Below are 13,633 nucleotides of genomic sequence, written 5' to 3' on the forward strand. Positions count from 1 at the left end.
TATTGAAATGGTTTATTTTCCACTGTTCTTTAAGCCAACACATAATTAGCTCTCCAGTGACCCTGAATTTGTGGTATGACTCACATGCGTTGCCCTGAAAGTGCTTTATTTACACTGCAGCACTGAAACTGTGCACGATTATAAAGACTTTTTAATGCCAGTTGTCAAACCCTGACAAGAACAGCATGCTAGAACAGTTCATGCTTGTGTTCATACATATTGCATTGAAAGTAAGCAAACCCCTTCTAATCTTGGACTGTACAATCATCATACAAAATAAATAAATAAAAATTACATAATGCATAAATGGAGCTGCAGTGATTCAGAACGTTTTAATGATTTAATTCAAACAAGACCGAATCAGCCATGAGAGTCCTCCCATTAAAAAAAGGGCAATATAAATAACAATCCACTTGAGACTGCCATAAATATCGAGATGTTTGTTTAGAGATGGTAAATGGAGATCCACGGTGTGTTGTAAATGTGATTAAATGTATTCGCTTGAGGCGGAGCAGTGAAGGCAGTTAAGCCACACATTTTTTTTTTGCAATTTTAATGTGCTTTTGGGTAAAAAGCAATTAAATTACTATATACAGGAGTCCAATTTGAGTTAATGTGTTCTGCGAGAAAAAAAAAACATAGATTCTTGCTTCTCAAACAGATTCAGGAATATTTAACAAAAAATGTATTAACAATTAATGTGCTGTCACATTTGGGGCAAAGCCACATTCATTACAGAAGTTTTCCCTTCTGTAATACCTGTAGTAGCGTATGTTCACAGGAAATGAATTCCTAAAACAAACATTTATTCACTTTAAAACAGTCATCTTCAACCAAATAAGAAAAAGATTACAGGAAAAGATGGTAATTCTGTCTCCAATGCAAGCTAACTCATCTTCTCACAAACCCTCCCCTCTGTCACAGCCGAAAGCAAAAGGCTGTTCTCACAGCATACTCTAAGTGGAGAAAGCTCATATTGGGCAATTCTCCCAGTGTTCACCCCCAAATCTCGCAACAAAGAGCGCCAAATGGAAACACTGGCCCCGCGCTGAGCCCTGAGGTTCTGTTCTTGTCCCCAATCCGCGGTCGCAAATGTAGATGTCAAAGCAAGAAACTGGAATTGCCAGTGCTAAATGGAATCCTAGCGCAGGGTAAAAATATCAGAAGGGGAGATCTGTTGCGGGGCAATGACATTTTAAAGGCATTGCGGTATGAGACTCTGAGCAGTGTGGAGGTCCACTGCAGACGAGGTTCTATTCAATCTTCTAGTATTGGCTTGGCTGCTGACCCTTTTAGAGGAATCGATGGTGAGCAGCAGCGTGTGCCGGAGCATGAAACGCATTGTGTAATGTGCATGGATACCAGGGCTGACAGTTATGGTGTGAGCAGCACCGTCCTTGTCTTAGTGCATATTGATACTATCCATAAGTAGCATGTGCAGCAATGTGTGTGCTTTAAATCAATTTTAAGTCTAAATGTATTTATGAGCTTTTTGGACTTTGAGTAAAGAAAGGCAGGAAATTAAATTAAAGATTAAGGAATTGGATATGTTGCAGGGCAGACCTGTTTTTTCCATACGAGCACCATAACTTCTAAATAATGAAAACTTTTGGGCATTTTGGGCATTTTGACTGATCAGAAACAAAATAAAAAAGGGGGAATCAGATACAGTATGTTTCAGACCAGATTCAAAATGGTGGAAGCTTTTGGGCTTTCTGGCTGATAAATGAAGCTAGACAAAGTAATGGTGATGTTAAAGACTGGATATTTTGATATAATGCATACAAAGGAAACTTTTAGGGTTCCCACTTTATTTTAAGGTCCAATTCTCGCTTTTATCAAACCATTAAATATGACTTCTGCCTCAGTAAAATCCTAATTTGCTGATTATTAATAGTTAGTAAGGTAGTTGTAAAGTTTAGGTATTAGGTAGGATTAGGGATGTAGAATATGATCAAGCAGAACATATGCTTTATAAGTACCAATGAACAGCCAATATGTTAATAACAGGTCAAACTACTTATAGTGAGAATTGGTCCCTATACAAAAGCATCCTGGCTCCTAAAAGATTAAAACTTTGGGTGGTTTGACCGAACGTTAATAGAAAAATTAAGCAAGATATGAAATGGCAATGTTATAAATTGGACAATTGGATATGACACAGACCTAATTCAAACCTGCCTCCCCACAAAAAAACATCAGGGCTTTATTTGACAGCTAAGTGAAGCGAGACAGAAAATAACAAGAGGGAAGGTTGAAAAATTGCATGATGCCAGCCAGATTCGAACCTTTGCCCTCATAATAGCACCACAGTTGTTAAATAAGGGAGCCTTCATTCCTGCACAGCTGAGTAGCTCAACTTTAGACAAATGGGAATGCTAATGTGTACATAATTCACTCTCTCCAGATATTACACACCTCCTTAGCATTACCCACTGCCTTATATATTTATATTGTGCATTTGTTTATGTGCACTCTGTTTCTGAAGTTAGATTCTATTGCACTATATTTCTTCGAACTACTTATTAACCTGTGCAGCTCGCAAACCACTATGTATCCTGCAGGCTAAAGAAACAATGAAACAAACCATTTGATCTTACAATACATGGGGGTTTATAGTATGTCCCACAGGCCCGTTCAACACTACATTGTCACCATAATAAAGCCACTAAACTCTGAAAATCACCTTGTGCTGCTGCTCCCACTGGGCTGTTGGCTAACAGTAGTCAAAACAGACCAGCCATTGCAGTACTGTGAGGAGAAAGGAACTCATCACTCAAGTGGTTTGTCCAGTGTACAAACGCCTATTAAATAAGCACCATCACATACTTAATCAACCAGAGTGACTGAATGCAGATAAAATGGACAATTGCAACACCTTTAAGCGCACTAACTGCCATTTAATATGCTTTTGCATTTCAAGCGTTCGATCCAAATGAGGCTTGAAGAGCGTCAAAGCAGCAGAATCTTGATTGTGACATTTATACAGCCATTATGCTAGACTGATTATCAAAGAACAAACTGCCAACAGTAATGACATTAAAGCACACTCATTAACTTTCCTTCAAACAGCTGAAAGCGCTTTACCAACACAAAAGAACTTGATGTTGTACATGATGTAGCTACAAAAGGTATTTATTTATTTTACAGTGTAGTAGTTATTTAAATATCGTCTTTCTCGTATAAAGGCAGAACAGAGAACATCATGATCTCAAGGGAGGCCACAATAACTATTGTTTGATCATTTATGTATGCTCCTTTATGATGCATGTTGTGAGCAACAAATTTGAGGCAAATAAAAATAACCCACTGAGGATATTTCAGTATCAAGCCCAGTTTAACAGACTACTCTGCTGTGGGAGTGTCTCTTGTTCGGTTAAAAGAACACATTTACCATCTTTACCTTGCTGAACCTGCAACTAGGGATGTGCAAAATACATTTTTTCAAAATTGTCTAGCAGGTTATAAATTATAGTTCATCTTCATTTGCTGGGTGGGGGGGGGGGGGCACTATGCAAGTCAATGGAGACCAGCAACTGAAGGTGAACTATCCCTTAAACAACAGTCAATTTGTTCTGTTTCAATCAGTCATGTTTCTTAGAAAGCGTTTACATTTTGTGTTCTTGCATTTAAAAAATCGCTATGCTAGAGAGATAAACAATCAATGATAATGTTAAAACTACTAAAATATCCAGTAAATATATATGAGCAATATGACACTATAGCCGGATTGCTGCTTTTTCTCAAAAATATATGTAATAATATCTAATTATTATATTAATATTTAACTTACATTGGAAAGGTTTCCGTGACCTCTGGCAATATTTTTGCAAAAATCTCATGATTTATTCCAAAACATGATGCATGATGGGATACACTAAGCCTTGAATAGCACTCCGGAGTGTGTGTTAGGGACAATGTGCTTTGGCATTTTGAAGACATGGTACAGTCTTGTGTACTTTCTTCCTGTCGCACGCACGTGCTCTCAAGTGGCCAAGACTATTATTATTTTTGAACGAGTCATTTGAATGAATGATTCAAATATTTAAATCACTTATTTAGCCACTGAATGAATCAGTGGTTTTGAACAAATTGGGTAAATAATAAGCTTAATTTAAAAGACTCACACTACTTGTTTTGTTTCTGAATGAATCAGTGGTGTTGACCTAAACATTTGACTGAATGATGATTCGGTTATTCACTTACAGCATGAAGACAGTCGCTTGCAGCCACCTACTGTTGAAATTATGTTACCACACTTGTATATATATATATATATATATATATACAGTACAGACCAAAAGTTTGGACACACCTTCTCATTCAAAGAGTTTTCTTTATTTTCATGACTATGAAAATTGTAGAGTCAAACTGAAGGCATCAAGGGCTATTTGACCAAGAAGGAGAGTGATGGGGTGCTGCGCCAGATGACCTGGCCTCCACAGTCACCGGACCTGAACCCAATCGAGATGGTTTAGGGGTGAGCTGGACCACAGACGGAAGGCAAAAGGGCCAACAAGTGCTAAGCATCTCTCGGGGAACTCCTTCAAGACTGTTGGAAGACCATTTCAGGTGAATACCTCTTGAAGCTCATCAAGAGAATACCAAGAGTGTGCAAAGCAGTAATCAAAGCAAAAGGTGGCTACTTTGAAGAACCTAGAATATGACATATTTTCAGTTGTTTCACACTTTTTTGTTATGTATATAATTCCATATATAATTCCACATGTGTTAATTCATAGTTTTGATGCCTTCAGTGTGAATCTACAATTTTCATAGTCATGAAAATAAAGAAAACTCTTTGAATGAGAAGGTGTGTCCAAACTTTTGGTCTGTACTGTATATATATATATTCAGCAGAACAGATTACTGTAAATAAAATAGATTTCAACAGCTTAAATCTGATTTGCTCAGCTTTTTAATGCATTGGTACACTGACACTAAGATATGTTTGTCCTTTAGGAGAGGAGTTTTACGGTACAAGATTAAGATGCATTGTCATGGGGCTTAGCTTATCTATACATTGGCCGTCTGGGCACACAGCCTCCTGAAAGCCCAACAACACTGCAATAGGCTGCTTACATTGGGTATCTACGTATCAGATTTGAACTACTTAGATCTGCTCTCCACTTCATCCCATCGAGACGAAAGAGGATATAACTACAGCAAAAGCAAAGACCTGGGAGATAAAACACTTCAGAGGCCAACATCACAGTTTTACAGAGGGATCTGCACTATCAAATGATGAATAGTGAGTCTTAAAATGCTTTCGAAGGTTGTTTGACTTTATTATTGACTGGCTTTTTACCCTTGTCACTGATGAGAATAGACTAGATATTAGTATTCCACCTCTCTGTTCTTTTATATGAAGGAACAGCAGGATGTTTTAAATATGATTTAAATTCAGTTTGCTATCAAGCTGTAACCAAAGTTATTTCAAGGTTATCAATAATGTTTAATGGTCTGCATTCTTCTCCATCTGGAATGACCTGATTGTTTGAATAAAAATGGGCTGGTGAAGGTCCCATTCACATGTAATTCTGTATGGCTCTTCTCTGCGCTGAAGCTTTTTAAACAGATATATCATCTATCTTTGAATGGGAATGATCTGTCTCGTAAATCAACTTTTAATTACAGATTCTAATTAAATTTTTATTTTCACCACAGCAAGTCTCATCTAATTCCAGAAATGACACTAATTAGCGGAGCCCCTGGACAAGCCGCTGAAAACTGAATCTATAGCTAAAGGGCGCAAGGTCTCAGTAAATCAAAATACTGATTGCTTTATGGACATCTTACTCACTTGTCTTACATTATGTGTCTGTAGGGGGAAAAGTATATTATTCACACCTTTTAAGAGGTCTTTGTCTTGTTGGATTGGCAAGGGAATTAGAGAAATGTGTAATAAATGAGTAAAGCCTGGTTGGGCATTAAAATTAATTGTTTTAAAAGCCTCTGCACATAAAGCCTTAGAAAGAAATAACACAAACAGCCAAAGAACTACTCACACTACCGATATTTCCATTACATCTCCATCAGTCTAGTTTTTTTTTTTTCAAGAATTGTAATTATTTACATTATATTCAATTAAACACATTTACATTTTTAATTCATATTAAATGTCATGTACAAAGAAATGCTGCATGTCAGTTGTGTGACGGCTACTTCACGTTTTCTGTGTCTTTACACAACAGAATCGTGCCTGACGCGGGGCTGGCGCGCTGCTGCTACTGTAATATGACATAGAGGGAGACTGCCGACAGACCAGGATCTTGTCTTCACAACAACAATATCTATACTTCATGTTGAGCATAAATATAAAGCCTACTGATAAAGAACACCATCAACAGTATTGACGGCAAAATAGACTATGTTTGACAGGTGCAATATGCCAGTGTGTCACCGGCCTAAGGTTTTCAAAAGGCATCACGCGAATGTGAACATCACTACAACTAGGAAAAAAACGATTGTAATTCAAACGCAGCTCCCGTCGGCATTTAAACAGACCTTTGCTCTTAACTCCGATCGGTCCAACGCAATAACGAAATCTGAGCAGGTCTAAAAACTGAAACTGTTGATGCTGCACTTTACACTTTGGAAAAGTTATATATATATTTTTTTAAGTATAAGCAGGACTACAAGCTGGGATTGGTAATGCTGCACTGTAATCATAGTTATTTATTTATATTTTTCATTATATTTTATTATATGATATTGGTTTGAGACTGAGAGTATTTTATTTAGTGGAGAACTTTGCAGCAGTATTTTATTTCTTATTCTTTTTTTATTTTATATATACTTTATTAAAAAGTATTTTAAAAAAAAAGTGTAAACAAATTGTAAAAAAAGTAATAAACAACTTGCAGTTTATTGTTTGCATTTCTTTCCCTTACTGTACCGAAAATGAACTGAACCGTGACTTTAAAACCGAGGTACGTACCGAACCGTGATTTTTGCGTACCGTTACACCCCTTATATATATATATATATATATATATATATATATATATATACACACACACACACACACACAAACACACATAGTTGTGTGTTTTGAATTATTTCACCCAAATGTGCAAAAGTGCACCATCTATTTTATTGTGTACTTAACCTAAATGTGGACAAACTGTGCAGTTTGCATTATTTAACATGCTGGGTGACAGACTCACATTTACAGGTACAAGACTTTATACTGAAACACAGGCTGAAATATTTTAGCTGTGAGAGAATCTGCTATTCACAGTTTTAAGGTTTATGTAGCTAGCCTATGACTGTAAAGCGTGGCATACACTAGAGCTCTTTTTTACAGGAATGATAAATGAGCAGGGAAAGGGTAAGAAAGTTTCTCTCTCATTGATCACGACTGGTGATCTTTGTGTCTGAGTGTGTTTGTGCTTTCATTGCTATCTGTGTTTAGCTGTAATAGTAGTGTGTGTGTGTGTGTGTGTGTGTGTGTTTGTTCACTAAGGGAGGCCATTAGAGATGGGAATAATGATGGTATTAATGGCACCAATTGCTCATCCTGCCTGCCACTGGAGTGCAGCCCTTGGGATGCGTGTGCCAAGATAATTGTTTACATCTTCAGTTGCCTGTTTTTATCCCTTTTCGCACACTTTATCACTCAGCACATACACTTATACAGGATAGAGAAGGAGGAGAAACACACAACGCCCAGGATCTGCCTCTGCTCCACCCCGTGACACTCCTGTCTTCCCACCTGACTTCCTGCTGCAGGAAACAATGAATACTCTATTGAAAAAGTTGCATACTTCGACATTTCCAATTAAATGGCATGTAGATATTTTCTTTAAAGCCAATTAATAGTCCAGGTGATATGTGCAAAATTTGAGGTAAATTCTTCACTTTGTCATAAAAGCATGAATTTTGGTATACTTGTATAGTTTGTGGCCCTGAACATTTTCAGAAATGGAGAAATCAACAAAAGTTTGCACAAAAGTGGAAACTGTTGTTAATTTTGTTCAATGCTAGACAGTATTTATCATGAGTTTTTCAAATCGCAGTGATCAAATACATTTTAATTATAATTAAATTATGAAATAGAAATACTGTCAGGAATTTTAACGTGGTTTATCATCAAACCAGTAACTCTCAAACTAGCTAAGTGACGCTTTCGTAAATATATAACAACCCCTAGTTGGTATCGTGATCCCTGGGATTTTAAATTTTGCATTCTTTTAATTCAGCTAAGATTCATGCTCCAATGTACACAGCTTCTACTGGTAAAATTTTTTCACATGATACGAAATCAAACTTACATTACTCACAAGGCACTAGTGTGATCACTATGACATTATGATAGGGTATAAAGGTCGGTATTATGTTTTTACTATACTTCTGCTGTCAATGGACCTGTACTTCTGCTATATCCATATACATACATATACTAACATAATCACTTCTCTAGCCTCTTTCGTTCCTGCTCATTAAGTCATTGTTTCTGAGGGCTTGTCCTCATTCCCTCTGCTGTTCTCCTGAATAACACGATTCACAATAATTAAAGGTTGTTGCCTTTCTCTGTCATGACATTCCCTCCTGCGATGAAGTGTACAGTACAAAACATGTCAGAAGATAGCAGCATGCCCAGACTAACGATGAAGATTTTTGCTCTTTCTCATTTTCTGTTCTATGTGCTTATCTTGCCTACAGTAAACAGAAGGCTAAGCATACAATTCCTTGTTACACTGAACGGAGAGTGCACTCCATAGAGGGCATTATCAAAGCTAAGCACCAAATCGTCCCTCCTTGTCTTTTTTTTCCCACATCGAGAGTGTGATGGAGAATTGCAGTGGACTAAATTCAATTGGTTGCACATCCAGTAAAGAGCAGGTTGCAGTAATAGCCTCTCTGGAGTCTACATCTGACCAAGGGATTTGTTATTTTGCCTGCCACCGAAGTGGCACTGTAACATCACCAAAAACAAGCACACACATCATTACCATAAAGACATTCACTAGCGTTTAGTGCAGAATCACACCTACCCACACACTTGCACGGCTCCAGAGACTCCAGCTGATGCTTCCAGACCAGCATAAAACAACAGACAAAATCGCTTGCCAACAGAGCAAACAATACCTGACTGTACGCTGTGTGAGGAAGGTGTTTATAGTGGAAATGCGGTGCTCACATTTCATTTCACACAGAGACAGAAGAAGGCCGGAGCTACAGTGAAGCGAGGCAACATGATGTAGAGACGACAGTAGAACGGCATGAGGACTCAAAAGCAATGTTGGTCTATTAAGTTAAAAGCGCAATGTGCCACTGAGCTCAGACAGAGTCTTTAAAATATTGACTGATGAGTCTGTTGTCACACATCAAAGGGAGCGCAGAGCAAGGAGAAGCAGGAGATTGCTCAAAAATAGACTTTTAATAACAAAAACCAAAGGGAATCCAAAATGACATAGAGAAATGACAATTGAGACCGAACGCAGGGCTCAGGAAAACACGGGAATAAATTCAGGAACAAAATGGGGAACACCAGGAACTATAAACAAGGCAATTAATAAGACACAGCTGAATAAAATGTAACTTAGTTGGAACAGGAACAGGACAGACCAAAATAGGGCATAATCATACATGGGGGGAAAACTAGGACATGGAGCACATGGGGAAGGACAACACACACAAAACTAACCATGGGAGTGACATTACTCCCCCTCCTGGAAGGCACATCCCACGCCATAACAATTCTACTGGAGGGGGGGGGGCTTGGAGGCTGGAGCAGGATGGGGAAAAAGACCTCCAGGGCGGATCAGGCAGTTCAGGGGCTATGGTGGAACACTGGACCGGGCTCAGGGGCTGGAGCCAACACTGGACCAGGCTCAGGGGCTGGAGCCAACACTGGACCAAGCTCAGGGGCTGGAGCCGACACTGGAGCGGACTCGACACTGGAGCGGACTCAGGGGCTGGAGCCGACACTGGAGCGGACTCGACACTGGAGCCTACAGTCTCTTTCTCCGCATCCTTCTTTTATGAGCCAAGGTGAAGGAGACTGCTGCTGTCAGCTGAAGTCTTGGGAGAGAATTGGCCGGCGGGTTTGACAATGGAGCGGCCGGCAAACTTGAGATTGCAGCAGCCGGTGGCCTTGGCTTGCAAGCGGCCAGCGAGCATGAAGACAGACCGGCCAGCTGCTCCATCGTTATGCCGGCTGGCTGCTCTGAAATCAATTCCACCAAGGGGGTATGAGCCGTTGGCAAGGTATGTGGGGTTCCTGGCATGGAGTGAGCTGGAGCGACATGATGTGTTCCAGAAGGGGTTGGGCAACCACTTTAAGTTATCCCTTACTTCTTACACTTCGTAATAAGATCCATTCAAATAAAGGATAAGATCAACCAGATCGATCAGGGGGAAATTGCACGTTGTGAGATCACAGTGAATTGTCATCATCCAGCTCCAGCAGGAAACACGCACCAAAAGCAGCATTGCGCCAGCTCACCTGGTTGGAAAACTCAAAAAGTTCCTCCACATATCTCTCCTATGTCCAACCAGCCTGGCGCAAACAACACAGCCTGTCCTCAGCCTCTGTCATCTTGTATGGTTCAATCTTCTATAATATATATATATATATATATATATATATATATATATATATATATATATATAATTATATATTTGTTATTTATTTATAGACAGACATTTTTTATTTGTCACCCACCATCTGCTGAATCTTTGCTCTACAAGTTGAGCTACAGCAACAACATTTGAAACAAACACTGCTGTCATCTGTTAAAGACTGAGAATTACTTATGCTTTATGCACAGTGGTATTGTTTGCCTCTTTCACGCAGTCCAAGTGTTCACATTGATTATGTGGGTTGGGTTTGAGGTTTGGGAGTTGATCCTCGCATAGATTTGTTCACATGGTCCAGTGATTAAAAGAGGAAGTATAACCATTCATCCCCACGGTAAGCCACAGACCCATCAGGTGGGGCTTAATGAGACTCACTGTCAAGGTCCCTGATATCACCTCAAAGGCAGCAGAGCACATCTAAACTGACCTTGTGCAGTTCTAGTGCTCCGTATTAGAATTCACAGTCACAGTGGGTTATTGCACAAGGAAAATAAATCAAATCTGCTGTGATGTGAACATGTATAGACATACAAACAAAAATCCAGATGATTGTGGTTCCAAAATTATTTACAGCACAGTGCCTCTTCACACTGGGGAGTGTGTTTATAGAATCAGTGCCTTGCACCAACATTCTAAATCAGATCTGCCACTCCAGTTCAGCCCAAATCACAGAAGAGCAAAGATGGGACAGACAAAGTGCATTTTAAACAACTGCTTTCGAGAACTCCTTCTCTGTTCCTGGCCACCTGCAATCGGCCATTCATCTTGACAGTGTGGAAAATAGCTTTGCTTCTCTGTGTTTTTGCCCCTCTTTTTTCAAAAGACACTGAACTGAGGCGTGAACAGGTAGGATGCAGGTGGGAGATATTTTTGAACAGAGCTGCCAGATTTATTTATTTTTTTAAATTCATGTCCTCTACCCAGAATGACTCAGCCGTCAGTAAACGGATGTGTTTTAAGGTGGGATTGACAGTGGAGAGATCTGTGTAGCTTTTTCTAATACACCCCACCAGACGCTGCCAGCACAAAATAAAGAACTGTTGAAACGCTGCCCGGCGTTTGCCATGCAAGAGGATTGAAATGCTTCCTGGCATTGTGTTTGTCTTGTCTCTCCCCCTCCAGGCTCTCCTACCCTAAACTCCTTCATTTAGGATCCACCTGAGGCTATATAGCTCTCTTGAATGATGTAAGGCATTGTGCCCCATAACAATATTTGATAAGGCAAATGTGTTCTCTTCAAAACGTCTGAATATGATGCATGAATAAAATATCAAGGACTCCTAGCTTGAGACTTAAAAACTTGAGACTTAAAAACAGGTAGCGCTGATGATAGAGCTCCTTTCGCATGAGAAGAATCCTTATCTTTATATATATATATATATATATATATATATATATATATATATATATATATATATATATATATATTTATTTTTTAAAAAATTTTTTCAGATTGCATTAAAATAATCTATTTAAAATATATGTCAGCACTGGAATTTCTTTATCAGCTATATATTTGGGATGAACTGCAATGTGAATGTGTAATAAAATTGGAAGAACCCACAATACAAAAACAAAGAACGGAACAGAACAAAACAGAACAAAACAGAACCAAGAACAAAACAACAAAGAAAACAAAACAAGTTTTAAACATGTTTCTTCTAAACAAAATGAAAATATTGAAAAAATAATAAATGAGTATGATTTTAAAAATACCAAATATGTTGCCTATACAGTACTTTGTCACCACAGAACATAACGTAGCCTAATGTAACGTAACATACAAAACAAAACCTTGATGTTATTTTATAAATATAAAATACATTTATACATGCAGTATAAAATGTTTCTTGAGCACCAAAGAAGCATATTCTAATAATTTGTGACACTGAAGACCAAAGTAATGGCTGCTAAAAATGTAACTGTCATCATAGGAATAAATTAAATTTTAAAATATATTGAAATAGATTAGGAGTTATAGTTTACTGTATTTTGGTAAATGCCACGACTCCAAACTTTTAAATAGTGGTTTATACTGTAGTTAGAGTAAAGTACAGACTTTAAGTACAGACAGATTCTGTGTGAAGGCGTTCATAAATATTTCTTTTTAAAAAAATCACATCTTTCATGGACTATATTTTGTGCTGAAGAATCAGAGTTTGGGTGAATAAACCTGTAGGCTTTAGTTAGTCCTCTCCTCCCAAAAGTGCTGCACTCGGTTTTAAAGACGGGTGTCCAGAATAAGTCACGGATAACTAATTTCTCATCTAACTTAATGACAAGAGAAAATGGAACGTGGAAATGAACCTTTTTCAATTTTCTCAAAGATCCCAAAGAGAGACTAGGATCCATTTCTGCTCATTTTCATTTCTGCTGTGTTTAGTGGAGACTGAAGCAGAGCCCGGTGCTGTCTAATGTGAACTCAGTGCTCAGCATCTGCTCTCTGACACCAGCTTTGCTGATTTATATATATATGACATCTTGAGAGGCATGAACAGAACAATAACAATAATCGTTTATCTTATTTCAATCTCATCATATATTTCCAGGAACTGTAGAGCAGGAATTTTCAATATTTTGCACACCTAGGAACTCTTGGTAGATAAAGATGGAGCAAAGACCCCCTAACATATTGTAAAAAATTTTGTGTTGCATTTTCATCCTGGTCTATGTGTATTTGTATTTATGTTGGTTGATGTTTATGATGTTTGCATATTAAAATAATCACTTATATAAAGAGTAATAAAATTCATGGAGTCAAATTCAAATGTTATGTACATTTCAATGGGGCTTGAACAAGGAAACATTAAGCAGAACTTTAGCTTCCTAACTTTCTTAAGTTGTAATAATTTTTCTCCACATTAAATAGATTAAGATCAAACAATAATTGACAGACTGCCCTGCAGCACTGCCAGAGACACCCTGCTGAAGACCCTAGTTGTAGAGAGTGTTTGAGCTCTTGTATCTTTTAACTTTACTTTAACTTTACTTTAACTTTAATGCAAAAATGTATCTTCTCTCATCCAAGTCGCGAACAAGTTCCCCG

General features: G+C 38.2%; 1 protein-coding gene across 1 annotated transcript in view; it reads right to left on the reverse strand.

The window, feature by feature from the left end:
* grik4 (glutamate receptor, ionotropic, kainate 4) overlaps positions 1–13,633 on the reverse strand; it is a 355,049-nt gene that overhangs the window by 126,398 nt on the left and 215,018 nt on the right. The window lies entirely within an intron of this gene.

Source organism: Carassius carassius, chromosome 28 (genome assembly GCF_963082965.1).
Source record: "Carassius carassius chromosome 28, fCarCar2.1, whole genome shotgun sequence".
Taxonomy (NCBI): Eukaryota; Metazoa; Chordata; class Actinopteri; order Cypriniformes; family Cyprinidae; genus Carassius; species Carassius carassius.